At 41.0% G+C, this 12,870-nt stretch overlaps 1 long non-coding RNA gene and 1 pseudogene across 1 annotated transcript; both read right to left on the bottom strand.

Moving 5' to 3' along the window:
* Positions 1 to 17: 17 nt before the first annotated feature.
* On the bottom strand, positions 18 to 7,056 carry LOC110538781 (uncharacterized). Its single transcript, XR_005035241.2, has 5 exons — positions 6,435 to 7,056; positions 3,699 to 3,749; positions 2,143 to 2,223; positions 1,288 to 1,430; positions 18 to 126 (listed from the first exon to the last, which is right to left on the bottom strand). It is a non-coding gene; the product is annotated as an uncharacterized LOC110538781 (long non-coding RNA).
* Positions 7,057 to 10,547: 3,491 nt separating this feature from the next.
* Positions 10,548 to 11,822, bottom strand: LOC149979438 (sterile alpha motif domain-containing protein 9-like; annotated as a pseudogene).
* Positions 11,823 to 12,870: the final 1,048 nt, after the last annotated feature.

Genomic DNA, 12,870 nt, shown 5'->3' with positions numbered 1-12,870 from the left:
GCCATAAATAGTACATCATAAAAGTATTGTTGTTCCATTTAGCTGGAAAGACACCCATACCTTGTTTCTTATGGCACAGAGAAGATCTGACAGACCCTCCTTTATACAACCAGAATTTACGTAGATCTGGCAAGAGAAAATACATGCAATGAGTATTCCACACAGTACATTCTAATAATTTATTCTAAAACCTGTAAAACACACCAATCCCCTCGTCAAGTCTCATAATGCAGCAAGATTGAAATACCTCACAATGTCCTGGTTTAAAGTTAGATATCCTATAAATATAGTCTACCTGTCAGGAAATCTTCAGCCGACTAGTTCTGCACAAGGCATGAAAACTAAAACATACCAACGAGCTAAATAGGAAAATTACTATATAGTGCAAGTTAAATACTCATGAATGCAATAGTCACAGTGAACTTAATCTGTCTCAACATTTATTTCATATACAGGTAGCATATTTAGTAAGCAAATATGTTGAAGATAAAACTTAAGGATATAAATATGTGGATAAAAATCAGTGTGATGACATAGTGTACACAAAATGTACTTTTTCACTTAAGTTTTCATGTACCAAATCAAACTCAGAAGTTGAATGTGTTTCCATTGTATTTTCAATTCTACCAATAGTTTTGTCACAAAAACATGCATTAAATAGAAATGTGCCTACTCTGGTCTTGACATGTGCTCTCTAGCCAACAAATTCGTAGTGGGAGGACCACACAACATATCATCACGTGACTCCAAGTTTACGTCAGTATGATGGTTATTATATCAATATTTGCTTATGAAGCCGTTTCCACTGCCATTTCTCACATAATTCATTTTACAGGCACAAAAAGATCCCACCATGTCGAACGAACAAATGATCTATTGGCAATCATAAAATTGTACCTAAACTTCCTGGTTCCATCACATTAAATTTTTTTTATATATATATATATATATATATATATATATATATATATATATATAATATGACTTTACTGGCATAAACTTATGGATGGAAAGTGGTTCCTCTTTTATCCCCAAAAGTGGTCTAATGTCGAGCATAGTCCACATCCCACACCATGGTTGTGTAGATGGTGCCTATCTTTCTTATGCATGTGTAATATACTGTAGCTTGATCTCCACAACAGAAGATCAACTTTGATCCTATCCTGTTTAACTCCTGTAAGGAAATCCCAATTAGCCTATTTCATCACATTTCTTTCAGGATTATCTCTGAATCTGTAATGACTTGAACAGTTCTCTGGTCTAGTGTAAAGATCAGGAGCCACTCACAGGGTTTACTTTCCTGCTGTCATCCAGGACCTCTGGGGCATTCCAGCCCATGGTGCCAAGGGATCCAGACCTCATGCTGTAGCTTTGTCTGCTGTCCGCTAACTGCTTACTCATCCCAGTAAGATGATTTGCTTCCACTGGTCCTGGGGCCCGTAAGGTCAACGGCATCATGAACTTTACCAAGTACCAGGACATTTTAGCCAAAAACCTGGTTGTCTCTGCCAGGAAGCTTACACTTCCAAAAAGACAATAACCCCAAGCACTAATCAAAACAATCACAAAATCAACATTGTGCAATGGCCATATCAGTATCCTGTGGTTTGAATTGAAGAGGGTAGTCCATAAGAGCAGGCAAATGATAAAGGATCTGGAAAGATTCTGAATGGAGGAATGGTCTAAGATCTCTCCCAACGTGTTCTCCAATCTCGTAAAACATTTTAGATTAAGGCTCAGTGTAACAGTGTAATTATCCTCTCAAAGGGAGGGTGCTGGAGTATTGAAAACAGGGGTGCCAATCATTTTGACACCTATCTTTTTTAGTTTGTTTTTGTATTACCTGTTAAAAATATTTCTCTAAACAATTGTATTAGTATAAAATGTCCTCATTTTTTACTTACCATATAGCTCAGTATTTGTATGTTTTATATTACATATTTATATACTATAGTATTGTAGTCTTTTTTGCTCATCTTTATCAAGATTGCTAATAATGATCAACTTGACTGCATATAACAAAATCATGTCATTTAGAACTACCATATCCACAAAGGTGGATATAAACCATACATTTTATTATTGTCAATAAAGATAAGAAGCCTAAAGAGGACCTGAGCGAGAAATTATAAAATACAACACCTAGCTGAAAACGTCCTGTAGATCTCCCTGAAGAAGATGCTTCCATGTTAAAACCATCTCCCAGAGCTCCAACAGGGCCATCTAGGGGGAGAGAGAGCGAGAGAGAGAGAGACACAGAGAGATGGTAGATACAAATATTATAGTAGAAAATATGGTAGATTAAGTTGATTCAAAGCAAGTTACTGTAATACAACTCTCAAAAAATGTACTAGAGATACTCTTTCTAATTCTACAGGATAAATAATGATATTCATAAATTCCCTAAAAAGAGGTGGTTAAGAGTTAGGCCAGTAATTAAGCAAATACCGTATTTCTCATCACCCTTAAATATATATTTTTTAACATTTCAGCTAGTTGGTTCTGGTTCATCTTCCTCAGGATCTCCAGTGTAATCTTCACAGCTTCCTCAGGTTGGTAGGTCCCCACCATCTTATTGATAGTGTCCTTTCTGCCAGGGTACTCCAGTCGTCTCACTGGGATGCAGCGAGGGAAACCTTCTACGCCTTCACATAAATGTATTCTGCACTGCTTTACCCAAATCATTCAGAGTGGCCAGCAGCAGCTCAGGAACAACTGCCATTGTGGGTCTAGTTCACTAGACAAGTCAGTTAAGAAAAAAATTATTATTTTCAATGACTGCCTAGGAACAGTGGGTTAACTGCCTTATTCAGGGAATTTTTACCTCGTCAGCTCGGGGATTCAATCTCACAACCTTTCGGTTACTAGTCCAACACTCTAACCACTAGGCTACCTGCCACCCTGGGCTCCATGCACTGTGAACACCGAAATTTAGAACCAGGAACACATATAGCCCTTGGTTCTCTCCAGACCGGACTTCCCTTAACCAACACAAAAACATCCTGTTGTGTTCTGCAATAGCGTCGAACAGCCCCCGTAAAATGCAACTTTTAGGGAAGTTAGAAACCAATATACACAGGCAGTTAGAAAAGCCAAGGCTAGCTTTTTCAAGCAGAAATTTGCTTCCTGCAACACAAACTCAAAAAAGTTCTGGGACATTGTAAAGTCCATGGAGAATAAGAGCACCTCCTCCCAGCTGCCCACTGCACTGAGGATAGGAAACTCTGTCACCACCGATAAATCCCCTATAATTGAGAATTTCAATAAGCATTTTTCTACAGCTGGCCATGCTTTACACCTGGCCACCCCTACCCAGGTCAACAGCACTGCACCCCCCACAGCAACTCGCCCAAGCCTTCCCCATTTCTCCTTTTCCCAAATCCAGTCAGCTGATGTTCTGAAAGAGCTGCAAAATCTGGACCCCCACAAATCAGCCGGGCTAGACAATCTGGACCCTTTCTTTCTAAATGATCTGCCGAAATTGTTGCAACCCCTATTACTAGCCTGTTCAACCTCTCTTTCGTGTCGTCTGAGATTCCCAAAGATTGGGAAGCAGCTGCGGTCATCCCCCTCTTCAAAGGGGGGGACACTCTTGACCCAAACTGCTACAGACCTATATCTATCCTACCCTGCCTTTCTAAGGTCTTCGAAAGACAAGTTAACAAACAGATTACCGACCATTTCGAATCCCACCGTACCTTCTCTGCTATGCAATCTGGTTTCAGAGCTGGTCATTGGTGCACCTCAATCTAGAAGAAAAAGAAACGCACACCTATTAAGACGAGGTGCTGGCTAGCGGAGTAGAAACTTGAAAATAAAAGAGAGCCGCACACTAAGAGCTCAGATGCAAAAATGTAATATCAACGTTGACAGCGAAGCTGTCTTCATCAGGGTATAATCACAAACACTGCGGGATGACTCGTTTATGTAGTGTCAAAAGACACAGGTGTCTGTAATCATGGCCAAGAGTGGCCTAATATCATTGATTAATAATCAAATATTAAAATGTCATACAAAGAACAGCATACAAACAAATGGATAGCATACGATCATATATTAATTTAACTACGCAAGTTTACAAACAATTACAATGGCAAAGTCACAATAGTCAGAAGAATGGCTTCAGATCAAAGTCTACGTTGAGACCGAAGGGCGCAGGGGTCTTTAAATTAAAGATTCAGGCAGCCTCTCGTTTTAACAATAAATTATCAAGGTCACCCCCTCTCCTAGGGAGGGTGACATGTTCGATGCCAATGTAACGCAGAGACGAAATCGAGTGGCCTGCCTCCAAGAAGTGGGCCGCAACTGGATAAGTAAAGTTTTTACACCTAATGGTGCTACGATGCTCTGAGATACGTACTTTTAATTCGCGCTTTGTTTTACCTACATAATTTTTACTACAAGGACAAGTTATAAGATAAATAACTGCCTTAGTGGAGCACGTAATAACACCTTTTATTGGGATCGATTTCCCTGTTTGTGGGTGTTTGAAGGATCTACACGTATAAGTGCCATTGCATTGAGCACAGCCATTACATTTGTAATTTCCATCCAGTAGGGGCGCAAAAAGACATTGTTCAGGAATATCTTGGGGTGGTAAATCAGAGTTTATCAATTGGTCTCTGAGATTTCTGCCCCGCGAGAATACGACCAAGGGAAAGTCCGAAAACACATTACCGAGACTATCATCGGATTTTAGGATGTGAAAATGTTTGTGAACAATTCCCTTAATTTGTTCAGAGCACTTTGAATAGCGGGTAGTTAGAACGCAAGAATGCGTCTTTTTGCGAGACTGACCTTGAAAAAGGTCATGTTTTGTTTTCAATTTTCTCAATGGCAATATTAATCTGATCATTCTTGTAGCCCCTCTCCTTGAACTTTCTTTGCATCTCAGACATATTTCTGTCGGATTGTTTTTTGCAAATTCTTTTGATTCGACAGAATTGGCTGTAGGGCAAACTATTTTTCAAGGGAAGTGGGTGACAACTATCAGCCCTCAAACTGTTACGATCAGTAGGCTTCCTGTAAAGATCAGTGTATAGAACATCATCTTCACACAAGATCAGAAGATCAAGAAAACTGATTTGACGTGTATCAGATTGCATAGTAAATCTCAGATGCTCAGAACAGGAGTTAAGAAAAGCATGGAACGCCTGGAGCTGTTTTGCATCACCCCTCCATAGAACAAAAATATCATCAATATACCGTTTCTAAATAATGATGTGAGGCAAGAAAACATTTTTGAGAGGATTGAAAATAGACTGTTTCTCCATGTAACCCACATACAAATTAGCATAGTTAGGAGCCATGGGGGATCCCATAGCAGTACCTTTCGTCTAAATAAAGAAATAATTTAGAAACATGAAATAGTTATGCGTGAGTACTATTTCAGCCAATGTTACAATGCATGCACTGGAAGGTAGTTCATTAGGGTCACGTTGCAGAAGAAAATGTTCCATAGCTTCAATACCGCCCTCGTGTGGAATATTAGTGTATAATGACAACATCAAAAGTAACTAACAATGTATTCTCAGGGAGAGGATCAAGAGATTCAATGATAGAGATCATACTGCTGGTGTTCTTTTCAAAGGAGGGGAGCTGTTCTGCGAGTGGTCTAATAAAAAAAGTCAACAAAAGTAGATAGAGGGGCCGTTACTGCATCAATGCCCGCTACAATAGTGCGCCCTGGAGGTTGTGTAACATTCTTGTGTAATTTCGGCAAAGTATAGAAAGTGGCAATTTTAGGGTGTTGAATAGCCAAAAAAAAGCATGTTCTTTTTTGGTTATCTGACCAGAACTTAAATACCCATCTAGGACAGTCAAGATAGTATTCTGAAATTGGGAAGTGGGGTCACTTCTGAGTTTCTTGTAAATGGTGTTGTCAAGCAGCTGTCTGTGACACTCATGTACATAAGCTGTCCTATCCATGAGTACAACCGACCCACCCTTATCAGCGGGACGAATAAGGACTGACGTATCAGATTGTAAATCAAGCAAAGCTTGTTTTTCATTCTTGGATAAATTATGGAAAGATTTGGATCCCTGTTTATTCTTAAGGAGAAGTCCACATCATTTTCCACAAGTCTGCAATGTCTCTCGATAGAGTGATTGCGATTGGTTGGAGGTATAAAATAACTCTTGCTTCTAAAAGGAGTCGGAGTATGTGCAGGAGAGCAACCTACTGGTTCAATAGAAGTGTCAGAATTAGAGGAGCTAAAGTATTCCCTTAAACGGATGTTTCTAAAAAACTTAAACATGTCTACCTTAACATCAAAATCGTTGCACTGAGTTGTAGGCACAAAAGATAACCCTTTATTAAGCAAAGAGACATGGGCAGGGCTCAATATCTTGCTTGATAAATTAAAGACTCAGTCCCGTGGGTTCTGGGACCATGTGAACGGTCTCCTCTGCCTCTGAAAGTCGTTTCTTCTTACCCCGTCGGGTGCGACATCTCGTCGATGCGCGTGCCTGCGGCCTCCTCCGCCCTTCCGTCCGTCCAGTCTCTCGTTGAATAAAAAACTACCACTGGAAGCCGATGAGGCGCTGGTTGTGGAGCGTTGATCAGACAAGGGTGGATAGAAGTAAGCGGCATCCCTCCTGCGTCTGTCATGGAGAGGGGGAGCAGGACCTCTTTTGTCAGGGTTTCTCCAGAAGTAGACTTTACCATCGGTCTCGTCTTTTTTGTCTTGGTTGAATTTCTTGATTTCAAATTCCTTTATTTCTGTAGACAACTTGTCCTGGAGCGCTTGGTTAGTTTTCATCAGTTCATTGAATATGCCATCATCATTAACAATTGTTTGTAGAGCTGTGCGTTTGTCTTTAATCGTGTTATCCATTTCAATAAAATCCTTCAACTGGTCAACAATTAATGTCATTAAATCAATAGAGCATTTGTTCAGGATGGCACACCAGCGCTCACAGTAATCATCTGTGCGCTGTCCCAATGATGGTTCTTTTTGCCACCTGAGTCCCCGTGGAATAATGCCTCGACGCACATAATCACTAAGAGTAACTATATGTAGATGCGTTCTCGTCTGGCGCTTAGATAAATGTAATAGTTCTTTCGAGGGGTCGGAATTACCTCCCGGCATGTCAAAAAGGGACTCCGAAATAATGATCTTATCACGCTCCCTTTGACTATATTCACAGTAATCTTGTCTGGGTCTATGACCAGTGTCAGGAAAATAATTATCATTCGGCATCGTTTAAGAGCTTTTTTTGTCGGTAGGGTGCTGTTTACTGGGTAACATAACGATCTAAAAGAAAAAGAAACGCACACCTATTAAGACGAGGTGCTGGCTAGCGGAGTAGAAACGTGAAAATAAAAGAGAGCCGCACACTCTAAGAGCTCAGATGCAAAAATGTAATATCAACAGGCAAGCTGTCTTCATCAGGGTATAATCACAAACACTGCGGGATGACTCGTTTATATAGTGTCAAAAGACACAGGTGTCTGTAATCATGGCCAAGAGTGGCCTAATATCATTGGTTAATAATCAAATATTAAAATGTCATACAATGAACAGCATACAAACAACAAATGGATAGCATACAATCATAGATTAATTTAACTACACCGCCTCTCCTTCCAGTTCTCTGCCGCCAATGACTGGAATGACTGGTATTACATTTTTCATCTGAGCTCTGAGCTCTTAGAGTGTGCGGCTCTCTTTTAATTTCATGGGTGCACCTCAGCCATGCTCAAGGTCCTAAACGATATCATAAAATACAATACTGAAAGACAATTCATTGACCTGGCCAAGGATTTCGACTCTGTCAATCACCACATCCTCATCGGCAGATTCAATAGCCTTGGTTTCTCAAATGATTGCCTCGCTTGGTTCACCAACTACTTCTCCAACAGAGTTCAATGTGTCAAATCTGAGGGCCTGTTGTCTGGGCCTCTGGCAGTCTCTATGGGGGTGCCACAGGGTTCAATTCTTGGGCCGACTCTCTTCTCTGTATATATTAATGATGTCGCTCTTGCTGCTGGTGAGTCTCTGATCCACCTCTACGCAGACGACACCATTCTGTATACTTCTGGCCCTTCTTTGGACACTGTGTTAACAACCCTCTAGACGAGCTTCAATGCCATACAACTCTCCTTCCGTGGCCTCCAACTGCTCTTAAATGCAAGTAAAACTAAGTGCATGCTGTTCAACCGATCGCTGCCTGCACCTGCTCGCCCTTCCAGCATCACTACTCTGGATGTTTCTGATTTAGAGTATGTGGACAACTACAAATACCTAGGTGTCTGGTTAGACTGTAAACTCCTTCCAGACTCACATAAAACATCTCCAATCCAAAGTTAAATCTAGAATTGGCTTCCTATTTCGCAACAAAGCATCCTTCACTCATGCTGCCAAATGTAAAACTGACCATCTTACCGATGTCATTTACAAAATATCCTCCAACACCCTACTCAACAAATTGGATACAGTCTATCACAGTGCCATCCGTTCTGTCACCAAAGCCCCATATACTACCCGCCACTGCGACCTGTATGCTCTCGTTGGCTGGCCCTCGCTTCATACTCAACGTCAAACCCACTGGCTCCAGTTCATCTACAAGACCCTGCTAGGTAAAGTCCCGCTTTATCTCTGCTCGCTGGTCACCATAGCGTTCCAGCAGGTATATCTCACTTGTCACCCCAAAGCCAATTCCCCCTTTGGCCGCCTCTCCTTCCAGTTCTCTGCTGCCAATGACTGGAACAAACTACAAAAATCTCTGAAACTGTAAACACTTATCTCCCTCACTAGCTTTAAGCACCAGCTGTCAGAGGAGCTCACAGATCACTGCACCTGTACATAGCCCATCTATAAATAGCCCAAACACCTACCTCTTCCCCTACTGTATTTATTTATTTATTTTGCTCCTTTGCACCCCAGTATTTCTACTTTGCACACTCATCTACTGTTAAATCTACCAATCCATTGTTTTAATTGCTATTGTCACGCCCTGGTCGAAGTATTTTGTGTTTTTCTTCATGTATTGGGTCAGGCCAGGGTGTGGCATCGGGTTTTTTTATTGTGGTGTGTTTTGTCTTGGGGTTTTGGTGTGTATGTATTGGGATTGTAGCTAGTGGGGTTATCTAGCAAAGTCTATGGCTGTCTGGAGTGGTTCTCAATCAGAGGCAGGTGTTTATCGTTGTCTCTGATTGGGAACCATATTTACGCAGCCATATTCTTTGAGTTTGTCGTGGGTGATTGTCTTGATGTCCTTGTTTGATGTTAGTTTACACTAGTATAGGTTGTTTTCGTTTCTTGTATTATTTTGTTTTGTAGTGTTCGTGTTTAGTCGTGTTTACGTTTGTTTAAATAAACATGGATCGCAATCGACACGCTGCAGTTTGGTCCGACTCTCCTTCACTATATGAAAACCGTTACAGCTATATTGTATTTACTTCGCCACCATGGCCTATTTATTGCCTTTACCTCCCTTATCTCACCTCATTTGCTCACATTGAATATAGACTTATTTTTCTACTGTATTATTGACTGTATGTTTGTTTTACTCTATGTGTAACTCTGTGTTATATGTGTCGAACTGCTTTGCTTTATCTTGGCCAGGTCGCAGTTGTAAATGAGATCTTGTTCTCAACTTGCCTACCGGGTTAAATAAAGATGAAATAAAAATAAAAATACATTTAAGTCTACGAATCACAAACCAAACTCAGTGCCTCCGTCTTTTATCCTCTCACTAAACTACTTTCATCAATGTTTACATTTTGTCTCGAGATCTATTTTTCGTTCATGTTATTAGCTCTCATGAGGTTTTCTGCTCAAAACTAGTCATTAGCTGACTACACCCATGAAACATCAAGTTGAATCCTGTCCTAAGGGTGGTTTTCTCATAATTTCATATCGTTATTTCATTACACACAACATATCCCATACTACTTACAGGATCGGATAGTCTTCAGCTCTTGCTGATGATGAGTCAGCTTATACCCAAGTGGGATGGGTTAGAGGTGTGTCTGATAAATTCAGGTCTACCATGCAGGGTGTGATTTACTGTAGTAGGGAATGTAGAGAAGTCATAAGCCCTTAATCTAAACAAGGAAGGTAGAAACACAGTATGAGAGAGAAAACAGATGTACACTATAGATGTACAGTACGTTTTAGAGTAGCTACTGTACATAAACAGCAGGCCCCTCCCTATTCAATGAAGAAAAGTAACCAGAATAATTCAACTACAAAAGTTTAAATGGACAATGTAAAAAGTTTGTCATTTATTATACAGTTGAGTTCCTTTATTTCAGTCAGTAGACCTACACTGTTTTGTTGAGTGAATAACATGAGTCCAAACCTGCATTCCTGCAGGACCAGAAGATTGATGATTTTTATTTATCACACAGAAGCGATATACTGTCTGTCCTTTATGTTTACTTCCTGTTTTCTGTAAAAAGCATGAGCATGCATGAAAGAAGTACAAAGTTGTTTGGCCATCAAATACCACATTTTGGGCACAATACATATATAATATTACACAGGCTTTCTGCATATGACAAGATTTGATTTTGAAACTAAACTGAATTTTTAACACACACACACACACACACACACACACACACAGTCTTCCTCTGATAATGTGCTTTAAAACATGCTCATTAGCTGGTATGTTGGTCCAAAATGTTCAGGAGATATTCCATAAGACTCCTTTTCTGGCAGGATTTGTCTAAGTGGCGACCCTACTTTTTCACAGTGACGTTGTATGCAACAGGTCCTCTAAATGTGAACCCCAAGTAGAATGTGATGTTTTCATTGCCATAGGGCACGGAGGCTGCTTTCAGATGAGGAATAGTGAACTTCTTCTCTTTTGGGCCCTCAAGGTACACTATCCCATCTTCTGTCCACCCAGACACAGTCCTGAGCAGTTTTGCCATCTCTGGCATTTTCCACACCTCCCCACTGAACCACTCCAATCTCTTTCCTGAGATTGAGAGGACCTTTGTAATCGTTTCAACCTTGCTCTTGTGGACAATCTTGTCCCACCCACTTCCATTACTCAGGAAAAAGTGGGTGTAAATCCTTCATTTTGGTCCAGTAGCTCCTTTTGAGATACTCAACAGCTGATAGAACAAAATTGTATTTGGTCTATTTTTCAGGGTCTGTGTCATGATCTTCTGGCCAGAAGAGCAAGATGAGCAGGAACAGAGCACTGGACAGGCACTTCCGTTTCTCTTTTGGGAACTGCTGACTGAGTTTCTGAAGGTCTTTCAGAGCAGCCAACTTTGGAGATTGGGTTGTAAGGCAACTCAGAGCAATATGAGCTGCTATGTAATTGACAAGATCCATTTGATCCAGCCTGGCCATCAGAGGGTTGCTGGGGTAGAGCGATATGATATTCTCTAGGACTTTGACTTGGTCTCTTTCTTTCTGGTCAGTCAGAAGGGAGAATATTGAAGTTATATTCCCCCCACCAAGCCGGTAAAGGATCATGCGTTTCATGAAAGGAGTTAAACTGCCAGGGTTCAACTGGCACAGCTTTGGGGCAATGCTGATAGAGGCATCACTGAAATATTTACCATACTCAGAGGATTTTCTTACCAACCATTTCATTGGATGGCTTATTTTCATCTCAGAGCTTTCAATTGTCTCCTCCTCATCTGCACTGATGTCTGTCTGGAAGTAACTCAGGTCCTCCGAGATCCACTCCAGGGCTTCATGCAGTGTCATTTGAAGGCCTTTCAAAATGCTGTGAAAATTCTCCCAGTTCTTCTTCACTTCCTCAGGAATGTAATCAGTGAGCAGGTACTTCATACATTCTGAGTGGCCATACATTTTGCTTGTTGCCAATTATCTCGATAAATTATTTTAATCGTTTGACAGCCCTAAAGAATAGACATTTTCAACGTCCGTTAAATGACGTCTTTTAAACTTTAACTTAAAACTGAAAATGAACGTGACTGCAATGTCAGACAGAGAAGCCTTTTCAATATCTTCTCTCTCATTGGGGTCTGTCTAAAAATGATAGTAAGACAAAAACAGTATGCCATAGCTCTATGCCTATGTTGGTGTGAATGGTGCAGATCTCTTGTAAAGAGATGCCTTTGCACAGTGCCCAAGACGTTAGCCAAAACTCTGGTGGAATGATCTCTCAGAATCTCCAGGGGCTGTAAACCCTTGCTATTATAAGTATATAATAGCCTCCTCCAGAATCCAATGGGATTGCTGTTGATGAGAGAGGGGCCCACGTTTGCAAGGGGGCGCCCAAGAAATTAAGAGTAGGTCACCCTTTTGCCATGCTCTAGTTCTACCCAAGTAGAAGCGCAACACGTGTACTGTACATAAACGACGGAGACGCCCTTCTTCTGTAGAGTAGAAGGGCAGCGGGTGGAAATCAATTAGCTCCAAGGTGATACAATTGTAATTGCAGCTGACCTTAGGCATAAAGGTGGGATTGAGTAACAAAGTTACTTGGGGGAACCCTGGGGAAACTGTAGGCATGAATGGTGGACTAAAGTGCATGCAGCTCGCTCACTCGCTTTACAGAGGTAAGGGCAATCAGCAAACCTGTCTTAAAGGAGAGATATTTAAAACTCTACGCATTCCAGCTGCTCAAAGGTTTCTGAGAAATTGCATCAAGCACAATAGACTGGTCCAAAGACGGGGTTAAAGGCTTGGTTGGGGATTAGACGTAAGCGATACACTTCCTTCATGAAACACAACTGTGGGTGTTACTCTACTCTAGTTGTCAAAGCCTAGATGACAGGCCGAGAAAGCTGCTAAATTGATCTAAACAGTGATGTCACGCCGTGACCTTAGAGAGCCTTTTTATTTCTCTATTTGGTTAGGTTGTGATTTGGGTGGGCATTCTAGTTTGTCTGTTTCTTTGTTGGCCCGGGTATGGTTCCCAATCAGAGGCAGC

This window comes from Oncorhynchus mykiss, chromosome 12 (assembly GCF_057628025.1).
Source record: "Oncorhynchus mykiss isolate SJ-2025 chromosome 12, ASM5762802v1, whole genome shotgun sequence".
NCBI classification, from domain to species: Eukaryota; Metazoa; Chordata; class Actinopteri; order Salmoniformes; family Salmonidae; genus Oncorhynchus; species Oncorhynchus mykiss.
The sequence above is the reverse complement of the archived record's forward strand: the minus strand, read 5'-3'. Positions and strand labels throughout refer to the sequence as shown.